Raw genomic sequence first — 13,068 nt, forward strand, 5'->3', positions numbered from 1 at the left:
GCACATCAGATAGATCACTAATCTCTAGGATACATAAAGCACACAAAAACCTTAACACCGAAAAATAAAATAACCTAATCAAATCAAATAACCCAATCTCTATTCACCTCACTGATTGTTTCTTTTGCTGAGAAGAATCCTTTTGGATTTATTCCCTCTCATTTATTGATTCTTTTTTAAAATTCTTGTGCTATAGGATTCTTATTAAGGAAATTGGGGCCGAATCCTACATGATGGAGATTTTGGCCTACTTTTTCTTCCATTAGGCACAAGGTCTCTAGTTAAATTCTTAGGTCCTTGATCCACTTTGAGTTGAGTTCTGTATGGTGAGAGATGGGGATTTAATTTCATTTTGTTCCATGTGGATTTCCAGTTTTCTCAGCACCATTTGTTGAAGAGCCTATGTTTTCTCCAATGTATTTTTGGTGCCTTTTTTAAATATAAGATTACTGTAATTATTTGGGTTAGTTTCTGTGTCCTCTTTTCTGTACCATTGGTCTACAGGTCTATTTTGGTGCCAATACCATGCTGTTTTGTTACTATTGCTCTGTAGTATAATTTAAGATCTGGAATAGTAATGCCACCAGATCCACTCTTGTTGCTAAGGATTGTTTTGGCTATTCTGGGTCTCTTACTTTTCCAGATGAATTTCATGACTACTTTTTCTATTTTGATGAGGAATGTTATTGGGATTTTGATTGGGATTGAACAGAATCTGTATAGCACTTTGGGTAGTTTGGCCATTTTGACAATATTAATTCTGCTTACCCAAGGAGATCTTTCTATCTTCTATTGTCTTCTTCAACTTCTTTATTAGTGTTTTGTACTTTTCATTGGTGAGATCTTTTACCCCTTTTGTTTGATTGATTTCCAAGTTTCTCTTTTTTCTTTTTTGAAGGTATTGTGAATGGGACAGTTTTCCTAATTTCTCTTTCAGTTGATTCATCATTGGTGTATAGGGATGCAATTGATTTATGGGTATTATTTTTATATCCTGATAAGTTTCTGAATTAATTTATGAGTTCTCAAATTTTTCGGGTGGAGATTTTGGATTCTAATAATGTCTCAATAAATGCAGAATCAGCATTTGACAAAACATAGCATCCAAGACACAAGGAAAATACTTATTGTAGGAAAAAAATACTTATTGTAGGAAAATACTTCATCATTATAAAAAATATATATGTTAAACCCTGTGCCAGTATCATTGTAAATGGGGGAAAACTGAAAGCATTCCCTCTAAAAACTGGAATAAGACAGAGATGCCGCATCTCTCTCACCATTTCTATTCAACAAATGTCCTTGAAACCCTACCAAGAGCATTAGCAAGAAAAGAAAGAAAGAAAGAAAAAAGAAATTAAATGATGCAAATAGGAAAACATGTGCTCAAAATTATGAACAATTCTTAATACAGGCAAATGGCAACCAAAGACAAAATGAAGAAAGAACCTCAAAATGAAGGTCAATGTAGGCTTGTAAGATCATTCATTAAGACCTTGGAAAGAAGGAAGTAGGTGCCTACTGATCCTTTAAGAGAAAGAGAATTGATAATCTAAAATTTGGGCCTCTCAGATTCTACCTGTTAAAAATAGGTCCTCTATGGCTAGGGTTGTAGCTCAGTGGTAGAGCACTTGCCTCATGTGTGAGGCACTAGGTTCAATTCTGAGCACCACATATAAATAAATGAATAAATAAAGGTCCATCAACAACTAAAAAAAATATTTAAAAAATAGGTCCTCTAAGAAGTTTAAAGGGTCTGGCCCTCCTATCATGATGATTCAGGAACCCAGAGTAGGGAGGATATTATCTCAGAGACATTTGTGGTTGGGCACCTGCTATGTGCAATACACTTAGAACTTGTGGGAGATCCATGAATCTTTAATGTAATTGCTATATAAAAATACCACTGTTTGAGTTAAAGTGAGCAAAAATAATACACAAGAGAACAAAGGTTTTGGATCCCAAACTGCTAGATGTGATGTGAGGGGAAAAATTCTAAGATGCTCTCAGATCTTCAGCCCCTAGAGAACTTGCACCTATCTTCAGCTCTATGATTCAACAGTAATGTTGCTGCCCCTTTGAAGGTATTTCACAGATGTGATTATTGTCCTCAATCAACTGACATTAATGTGGAGAGACTGGCCATGTGGGCCTTATGCAATCAGGTGGGCCTTTTAAAATTGCTCTCTATGTGGTGACAGAAGACAGAGACTGAACTATCCTTTTTCCACAGAGAAAGACCTGCAGGCAGCCTCCAGCAGCAGAGAGATGGCAGGAGAAGACAGCAATAAATTACACCAACAGCCAGGGACTTGGAAAATGATCCTAACCTGGGTTGAGATCCTTACTCTGACCAACACCTTGGCTGCAGCTCAATGAGATCCAAAGAAGAAAACACAGTTATGCTGGGCCTGGACTTGGAAACCATGGGCACAATAAACTGGTGATGTTTTAAGCCACTAATTTCTGGTAGTTACACAGGGAAATCAGACTGAGAAAACTGATCAATCAAAAACCCATAATTCCCCATTGGACAAAGAAGAATTATTCAGAGCTCCAGACGATTAAACTAGAAACCATGAAGGAGCATTTCCAGGCAGTGGGCCTGTATCTACAGAGTGGGTGTTTGATGGGTTTTCAGGTGATGCAGACCAGGGACAATCGTGGTTTCCCCACTTCAACCCTTTCCTGTAAGAGACTCTGCGGTGGTTGCACTATTTCTGCCCCATGGTTGTAAGTGGGCAAGATAGGGGAAAGGAGCCAGTCCCTTTTGCCCCCAAGTCTTCAAATGAGGAAGAACCTTACCAAGAATCCTCATCTGCATCCAGAACTCACTCAGATGACAATGAGACTCTGGAGGTTTGGGAGAGTGAATATAATTTTCAAGCAGGAAGAATGTACATGTTTTGTGACTGGAGTTCTGACTCTGATGGTTTCAAAGTCCATACCAATATTTAACATCCCTCTCATTGATAAATGGTCTCTGTCCCATTCTTCATCACTGGGTGGCCTGTGTGACTGCCCTGGTGTGGAAGCAATGCTGAGTGATGTCTGATGTTGGTGTGAGAAGGCTAAGATTCTGCCAGCTTCTTTGGGCTTTCTCCAGTTTCAGCCCTGCAAAAACCCTTCTCTGAGTTCACCATGTGGAGAGGTCAAATAGGGACACCAGACAGAGAAAAAGACACTAAGCTTCCAGTCACTCTAATCCTTTTTAGTCCAGGATGAGACTTGGGAGCAAAGGAGACTTTGAGAAGACCTGGCCCCAGCCACTGTCTGATACAACCACAGAGAGAGAGAATAAAGACAGCTTCAATGTATGATGTAGGCCTTGTGTTCATGAGAAAAATCAGCCATCCTTATTTTTTTCAACAATGAAATATGAGGACAATCAAGAAAATATCACCCAAGAGGATTTCCAACATAGCAGAAACATGGAAGCAGCTAACAACCTAACCTCTAAATTGAAATGAGCTTCAGGTATTCAAAAAAAAAAAAATGGAGGACAAAATTAACTTTGTTGGGATATATTCTGATGAGAACCTGAGCTCTGAGGACAGACAAAGAATATCCTTTGCTTCATGGCTTCGTTTCAGATAATGGACTCCAACTGACATATCCCTTCCTTAAGTACTTACTCCAAAAACCATACTTCTTTCCTGTGCTGGTTTCCCGCCCCCCAAAGTGCATCATTATAATTTTTGGGGGGATAGAATTTTTTGCACCCTGGGGAAAACCATAGCAAATTTCATAAATTGAAAAAAAAAAAATAAGGCCTGAAACAATTGTGCTTAAATTGGCATTCTGAAAATTGAAATAGTCTGAGAAAAGTCATGTCAAAATCAAGGATACTTCTGTGTATGTAAGATATTAAAACAAGTGGCCACAAAATCTTGTGCAAACTCTAAGCTTTGGTGAATCCTAGGCAGTTAGGAAATGCTCAAAAGTAGTAAAGGAGAAAACATATGTATTTTTGTTTTGCCTGCACACATGAGTAATAAAGATTAACTCAGTGTTTGGACCTCATGTTGTTTTCTTGTCTGGCACTGCCCACAATCTACACTGGCCTTCCCCTCTTCTGTTGTTGCTATATGATGGGAGGCAATCTGTGTAGTTTTGTCTGCTAAATGAACTTGGTAATCCACAAACCACAGGAAACATTCAATGAAGGGTAGGTGAAAAGTCTTTACACATTAACAAAATTACAAAAATGTTTGCATTGCTAACCAAAATACTCCCCAAGTAGATAGAGCTCTGAATGTGTTGATCTCTTTTGTCTTTCTCTGAACAACAACAACAACAACAACAAAATGCATATATATATATATGCTTTCAATTATGATTTATTATTGAACTCCTTTGTAAATCAAATTTCTTCTCTTTCTTCCCCCTGTTGGTCTCTTACTCACATGCCCTTTCCCTTTGGGTTCCCCAGCACCTTCCCTCACCCTAGCCTACCTTGGGCCTGCAGGAGGTGCTGTGATCATACAGAGGGAAAGAGGAAGGGACAGGAAAGAAGATCCAAAGAACTGGTTCAAAAGGATCCTTCCCTTGCATCACTGGGGTTCAAGCCTCAAGATTTGGACTCTGACAGCAGATGCCAGCCTCTGCCAGTCTGTCTCCAACTGCTGACAATACTTCTTACTTCCAGAGAGAAGACAAATCTATGCATTATAACCAACAAGTAATTATGAGCACTAACGATGGTTATTTAGAAGGACTGAGAACAAGGAGTAGTGGTGTGCAAGCAGGTGTACTCTACCACCTCTGGCCCTGCTGAGCAGCATTTACATCCAACAAGCAGTATCCATGATCCCTCATCACTAACCCTGTCAATCATATGATGTCTCCAGGACACAGGTATTTCTGGCTCTAACAGAGAGGCCAGATTTTAATGTCATTTCTAATCTTAAAATAATGAGGCTTATTATATAATTCTGCTTTTCTGACTCTTAAATTTTCATCCTACATAGTATGCTTTAATAAAGGTCATATAAAATTTAAAAGTATATCATTCAAATTGTATGGATGATGAAATTTGCCTTCAGTAGCATATTTTCTCAAGCAGAATAAATAATGAAAAATTACCAAATAAGGTAGGTGGGACAATTATGTTTAAAGTCTAAAGTATATGTCATATGGCTTCAAATCTTTTCAGAATACTGTAATTATACATACTCCAATTGAATTAATTGTGCATTACCATGCATTATGGGATTAACCAAGCAATTAAACAAAATTTATTATGTTGAAGTTAAATTGCACATGTTTGAATATTAAATATGAGAAATCAAGAATAACAGCAATTTAAAATGATGTCTGTGAAGATGCATTGATTAGCCATTTTAAAATGGATGTTCTATAATTCATTTTAGCAAGCCAATACTCTGCATGTAGGTTTGCACAGTAAAGATTTTGTAACTTAGTAACATCTTGGATAGAAGTCAACTTTAATTAGCATTGTCAAGTTCTTAATAAATTCTCATAAAGTATTTCAGCATATAATTAATTTTAATGGAGTAGCAGATGCCCACTAAGTTGCCCATAGTAAAACAAAAATCTAAATTATGCATCTTTATCCTATAACAATTCAACAGGAAAAATTTTGTGACAACTCTTACCCAAAGCACCTCATAATTTGACATTCATGACCTTTGATTTGATGGTTGAATCCTTCTTTAGTTAGAATCAGGAGAAATTTAACACAAAGAAAAGTCTCTGAATATGATATTGACCCCAATGTCCTGCACAAACTCAACAAGTGATGTGGTTTCATTATTTAGATTCCACTCCAGAAAAGACATGGGTGTGTAAAAGTAGAAGTTAGAATGAAAAATAGCCGTTGTTCAAGACCTGCAGGGAAGGGGAAAGTCTGGCACTCAAGAGTGGAAGCGGCCCTGAGCATCCATCCATCCACTTCCAAGTCAAAGGCCTGAAGGGTTCTAGGCTCTGGCAGGAGAATGCCCTTTTTTGTGTCCCCTGTGGGTCTTTCTGGGCCTTGGGTGCCAAGGGTCCTGCTTAGTGGCTGCTATGCCACCCTGGCTGCTCTCCAGATATTGGCGAGTGTCGAGGACAGGCGGACTGATGGCACAATGACGTCACCGAGCGCCAGCCAGCAGAGCCCGCAGTCATGGCAGCATCCTGGGAAGATCCAACACAAGCAGAGGCTCAGAGGTCAGGTTAGCAGGGGAGACCTTGGCACCGAACCCCATGAGGGCATGTTCTTTTCAACACATGCGACCCCAACTTCTTGAGGCCGTGGAAGTGGAGCTTGGTTCTGCTGATGGCCTGTCCGATGTGCCCTCTGGGCACTCCTGCCTCTTCCAGGGCCCTGGACTCAGCAGCTGTCAATTGCCTGCCAGCAGCACCCTGGCGTCCTGCTAGGCGGCGCAGTCTGCGGTTGGCCGCACCAGGCAGGCCTAGCACCTGGACACCTGTCTCTGTGCGTGAGCACTCGGGGCTCCCCAGGTCCAGCGAACCTGGGAGGGCTGGAGGGCTGGAGGGCCGGCGAGCCCTGGGAGGACGCAGGATCGCCACAGGTAGCACCAGCCCTGGCGGCATTGTCCTCCCCTCTGCAGGTCCAGGCTCTGCTGAGAGTTGGCCCAGTCAGCAAGCTAACTGGCGTAGGTTCCCAGCAGCCCTGGAGAGCAGCTGCTGCAGACATCTGAGGGCAGTGGAGCATCCAAAGCAGCTCGCAGCTCGGTTGGCTATGGCAACTTCGAGCTGGACAACATCTCAAGCGCTCGGGCGGGGTGCCCCTCCATTCCTAGAAAGTCAATCAAGGTGACTGCTGCTACCCATGCAGAAGGAAGGCTAAGGGAAAGTGGGTGGGCCCCTTGCTTTCTAGTGAGGGCAGCAGGGAGGGAGTCCCTGAACATGGGTGACAGAGGGAAGAAGCAAGAGAGCAAGGTAGCTTCCAGGGGGGTGCACCCTCTGCACCAGCCAGGCTTCATGTTGGCGGCAGCTGCTGCTTTTGCTGCAGCTGCTGGTGGTGCTGCTGCTGTTGCTTCCTGGCACCAAGTCCAGTCCAGATATCCTCTGGGCCCGAATGTCCAACAGTCCTTTCCATTGACCTGCAGATGCAGAAATATATAGCCAGTCGGGCTGAACCTGAGGGTTCCTCCTCTAGGCCTGACTCTAGCCTCTCAGACACAAAGCCCTCTGAGACAACTCCTGAAGGAAGAGATTTCACTGGAGTGTCACAGCCCCTACCACAAAGATATTCCAAAAAAGTCTGTGGGATAAGTGAACCAAGTGTCCAAGAGTGACGTGATCATCAGCCTCAACCAGTGCAGCCTGTCAATTTCACACCTTGGCCTTACTAGAGGAATGAACATATAGAAGTTTCTAAAGTTGGATATTAAAAAAGAGGGAGAGCTCAAAATTTTCCTGTGGAGCAGTGAATCCAGAAAGGAGTTGGCAATGAGAGGATGGTATTTATTTCACAGACACTGAAAGAAATTGTAGTTGGTATTGATTTGCTTCCGACAAATACCAGTAGCATCAGCAGCTTCAAGATATCCTCAGCCAGAAGTACAGGCTGAAGATTCTGAAGCAAAAATCAGAATGGACAAAAATTTAACTTTCATAAGACATAAGCCTCTTGCAATTTCTGAGCCATTTCTTGTTGATTGCAGTGGACAGCAGATAACACATGTGCTAATTTTGCTTTTCTGGCAGAAGTCGTAAGAGGGAAGACTTTCCTGGCAGAAGAGAAACTTCACACAATTTTAAAATAATAGATCAATCCTTCTATTAGTCAGCTTCCCATCACTTTCATGAAATACCTGAGATAACTGATATATAAAAACAAAATGTTTACTTTTCTTATGATTCTGGATGTTCTAGCCCAAGGACTAAGGACTTGTTTTGCTCCTCTAGAAATGGAACCACACCATGATGTAAGCACATGGCAGAGCAAGCTGCTCACCTCATGAGCTAGGAAGCACTAGAGCACAGGCCTGGCCTACAATCTAACCTTAAAACTTCTAAGGAAAAACAGTGAGCATTATACAGTATACCTGAAATAATAAATCCTTTAAATTTCAGCATGTCTCATTTGTCATTCATCCCCAACCTATCCTCCTCTGGATATAAAATATATTCCCTTTTAATTATGTAGAAAATAAGTTTTTGTAAGTGTTAGAATTGTAATGTTCAGATAAATATACTGCTGCTTAGAGTCAATGTGCTTACGTATTTACCCACATATGTGCATGCATGTAACACACTTTTTCCTAAATCAAAACTCCCAAGTTTCTAAGAAGACAGTTGGAGCCCAAGCTTCAAGTTATTCCATGAACAGAGTAGGGGCACTTGCACATTGGTAAACTTTATTCATTGAGAAAGGGAAGAGAATGTTAGTCTGAAGTCTTCATATGTGTATCCCCTACAGAAAGGATGATATGTGGGAATGGAAGTTAGTACAGACATTATAAAAAAATTGTATGAAGGTTCCTAAAAAAACTAAAAATAGATCTACTCAGAGCAACCACTCATCACCCTGCTTGGTGCCTGGGAGGGGCAGGGGGCCTAACCTCGCTTGGTTGTCCAGATGTGTTGAATTCCAGATCTGGAATCACAGTTTCAAATTGGTGGTGCTTTCTAAATTCTGCATTTCTGGGGGCCCTCATTCTAGGATTAAGGGTTTCCATTTACCAGTGGACAGTACGTACCATACTCTGAGTGTACAATAGGCTTATGAGGTAGGTAGGTTGACTCCATTTCACACACAGTCAACCGTGCCTCACAGGGAGGAATGACTTGCCCAAGAGCACCCAGCCAAGAAGGGGCAGACTCAGGACTTACTGAGTCCCCCAAAACAGAATTTTTCCATTCTTTCCTTCCTTTGCTCACTTCCTTGGCAAGGACATCTCTTCCAATGTTAGAGAGCCAGTCTTCAGTGAGATGGAATTGAAAGCTCTTGTTTAGAAATCTAAGTACCAAACCAGGTATTTCTTCTCCCCTCCCTCTGGGTTCAGAGAAGCCATGTCACTAAATGTCACAGCCTCACACTTCTTTCTGGAATATGTGTCTTAATCAGCTTCCCTAGATAAGCTAGGTAGCGTGCAAGCTTGGGCTGAGCCTCTGCAGCAACTAAGGGGCTGGCACACAGTCTATGGGGCTGGAAAATCTGTTTAGTGCTGACCTGGGAAACCATCAGGACCAGGACCAATGAAACCAGTCAAGAAAGTCCTTCAGGCTCAGCCAGAACTGGATTCAAATCCTGGAGATTTTTTAAAACGTATTTTTTATTGAAGGTTTTGTGTCTGACATGGGCTTGGTTAAGTACTGCAGTGAACCAGGCGTGCTTAGCCCCTGCTCTCCCAAGGCTGGTATTCTCCTGGAAGAGACAGACCCTGGAAGATTCTCAAAAATAAGTGAAAATAATTACAGGAGTCACTTGGCACCATAAGAACTTCAAACACAGGGATGGCAGTGTAGTTAAGTGGTAAAGCATTTGCCTGGAAAGCAGGAGGCCCTGGATTCTATCACCAGTACCACAAAAAGAAACAAAGAAAGAAGACACAAAAGAGGAACACAGGAAGAACTGCACATGACCAGAGGGTCAGGGAAGGCTTTTCTGAGGGTGTGAAGTAGAAGAAGATACATGAAAGCTGAGTAGGCCTTTTAGGTGGAGGTGTGAAGTAGCTGGAGGAGAGGGAAATCCATTCCAGACAAGGAACTGTATGTGTCAGAGGTTTTGTGGTGGATGCAGCCTGGGGAATTTGAAGGAACCAAAGTAGCTGGAGCAGAGAGGAAGGAGAACTGGGCAGGGTACATAGGAAGTGGGGTGTGTGGTCTTACCTTAAAAGCAAAGAGGAAAGAATGGGAAGGACACTGGGGATATGGAAGGAAGGGAGCGGGGCTGAGTTCGACCATCTTAGATAAGTACCTGTCTCTACCTTCAGTGTCAGAGTTTGGGTTTATTCATAATGGGAGTGAAAATCACTCACCTGGAAGGATCAACTATGTGAAAACACCCTCATCTGAGCTTCTCCAGGGCAGGGTTATTGCTTGTCTCTCTTCCCCATATGCCACCAAGGCAAAGCTGGAGACAGGGTGGCCTCAGCATGATTTCCTCTGGTTAATTCCCACCAGCTCTATCATGGATCCTTCCTGGCTAGCTTGTCCCTTTGACACCCTTAATTTTGTTTTGTTTCAAAGTGGGCAGGGACCAGCTTTCCGTTGCCACAACTGCCATTGAAGGAATCAGCAAAAAGATGCCAGTTGACAACGGAAGCAAAGTGTGTAACTGCCTTGTTTTCCTGCCTCTGGCTGAGCCTGGGAGGCCTCTTCCTTAAAAAAGAGAAGACAGGGGCTGTGGGTGGCAGATGAAAGCCAGGGAGGAGGCAGGGAGATGAGGCAGGTCCTACAGGCGAAGGTGCTTCTACCTCTGTGAACTGGGGCTGTTGAGAGGCATGTCACTGCAGAGCCATCTGCACAGCTGCCCAGTGCAATGTGTTTGGGGAAGTGATCTTCCCAGCCCAGGATGGGAGGGGGGCCAGGCCAAGAAGGCTGGGGTATTGCTATTTCCATGGGAACTCCATGGTTTGAGTCCAACCCAGTCTTTCTTCATGAACCAGGGCAATAGCTTTGCCCCTCCCGCAAAGTTGGGTTGCCAGATAATATACGGGTGGCCCACTAAATTTGAATCTCAGAAAAACAGTGAATACATTTTTAGTATGTGTCTGGAGCATTTTGGTTGTCACAGCTGGGACTTCCCCACAGCATCCAGCAAGAAGAACCCAGGCATGTAGCTCACAACATCCTGCACTGCACAAGATTCCTCCCACCCCAACCACGTTACTGACAGGGATTAGCCAGCCAAAAATGGTGATACTATTTCTTTTCCAAAATGCTGGGCACCAGGAATATTTTGGATATTTTGTAGATTTTGGAATATTTGCATACAAAAAATGGGCCATCTTAGGGACAGGGCCCACGTCTACACAGGAAATTCATTTATACTTCATTTGCACCTTACTCCTGTACCTGAAGGTATCTTCATATGGTATTCTTAGTGAACCTGCATTTTGATGTGCCCTGTCACATGAGATCAGGTGTGGAATTTCCCATGCATGACTTCATGTTCACATCAAACCTGTTCAGATTTCAGATTCTTGGATTAGAAATGCTCAAACTGTACTGGTAAGCTTGGAAAAGCTGTTGTCACCTGATGCTGATGGACCTCATGCTCAACATGCCCCTTCTAGTTAGTCAGATGTGCATGTCCTCTTCTTATGTAACTCATTCTCAATTCTTTTAAACTGTTTCATATGCCTGTTTGGGGTTCAAAGGAAAAGTGGTGGCTATGGTTGCACAGCTCTTGTTGTTGTTATTGTTGTCTGGGACAAACTTCCTAAGCCTGCCTCAGTGTCTTACCTTTAATGTGGCTTGGGCCATTGGCAAGGACAGACTCAGGGCTGATATTAGCATTGCCTAAATCCTCCCAGCTCATGGAATGGTAATGTGATATCCAGCACCAAGCCAAGGAGTTCCCAAGCCTGATCTCCTTCACTCCCAACCACAGCCCCATGAGGGGAACCCTCATCTCCTTTACTTGATGTGTGAGGAACCAAAGGCAAAGAGATATTAAGCAACCTGCTTTGAGGTCACACAGACAGTCCATGCAGCTGGTAGAATTCAAGTACTACTTTTTCAGGCTCTTGTGACCCTTGCATACAGAGGGCAGCATTAAGGAGCTATGAAACATGGGCAGGTCCCTGGGAAAAAGGCTTGGGGTCAGGTACATGTATAAGGAGGAGATAAGGCAGGAGGGTCTGTTCATCGCAGTCTGTGCAGAACTGTGAAAGCCAGGCTGCAGCATTTGTACTCACCTCAACATATTATGGGGGGGGGGGGGGGTGGCTATAGAAGATATATGAGCAAGGGAGGGTTTGCTTAGAGCTCTACTTCAGGATGTTTCTGCTGATAGCAAGAACAAGAGTGGAAAATGTCTGTTGAATCTTAGAGGAAAATTTTCTTTTTTCCTCTCTCCCTCCCCTTCTGCCTTTCATAAATATTTGTTGAGCATCTACTATTTCCCAGGCCTGTTCCAAAAGACACAGATTGAGCACGTGCTCACATGCTTTCCTTGAATCTAGGGACATGTAGATAAATAATATATATCAAAGGTGGCAAGTACCAGGGGGGAAATAGAGTCTGGAGAGAGATGGAAAGGGCTCACCAGAGGTGGTGGTCAGAGATGTCTTCTCTAAGGGGATGGCATTGGATCAGAGAGCTGAAGTCATGGAGGTTGTAGAAATCTGCAGGAAGGGTGTTCCTGGCAGAAGGATCAGCATATGCAAAGACCATGAGTTGGGAACAGAGAGTAACAAGGAGGCCAGTGAAACCAGGGCAGAGTGAAGGAGAGTGAAGATGAGGTCAGAGAAAGAAAAGGGTTTGATAATACAAAGGTTCATGGTTGCTGAAGCCCTTGGCTTTCACTGTGGGTAAGATGGGAGCCCTGGGGGAGTTTTGAGCAGGGGAGGAAATACAAGTAGTGGGGACAAGTGGGGAGGAAGCCAGGACACCATGTCATTAGGCAAGAAAGGAAACATCCACCTGTTCTTTGCAGAGCTTTTGGTTCTGGGCTGGGAACCCCAGGCCCAGTCTCTCCTCCCTGCTGTGCAGAAAGCTTGTCCATTGAATGTGGCGCAGAACTTATAAGTAGGATATTTCTGGGTCCTCTGAGGCCTTAGGATTGACTCAGATAAGCCTGTGTGGCTATGGCTTATATGAGCAGAAATTCTCCTGATGAATAATGCAGTCCTATCCACCTGTATATTTTGATGCTTTCTCAGGGCTTTGGCAGTGTAGCTCCTGGGAGCTTCAGATTGTGTTGGGCCTCTGTGGCAGACTGTTCTCAGTGTCAAGAACAGCAAGAGGGACCTGGATTTCTTTCTTCCTTGTGTCTCCTGTGCCATCCAGGTGTATGTCCCTGTAGCAACCTCATAGGGTGTTGCAGGAGCATCAGATAAGAAGATAAGAAGCCAGTTCAATAGACATCTCATTTAATTACCCCCATGTCCTATGCAGTGAATAAAACATCTTCTCTTGTGGATTAGG

This window comes from Marmota flaviventris, chromosome 6 (assembly GCF_047511675.1).
Source record: "Marmota flaviventris isolate mMarFla1 chromosome 6, mMarFla1.hap1, whole genome shotgun sequence".
Classification (NCBI taxonomy): domain Eukaryota; kingdom Metazoa; phylum Chordata; class Mammalia; order Rodentia; family Sciuridae; genus Marmota; species Marmota flaviventris.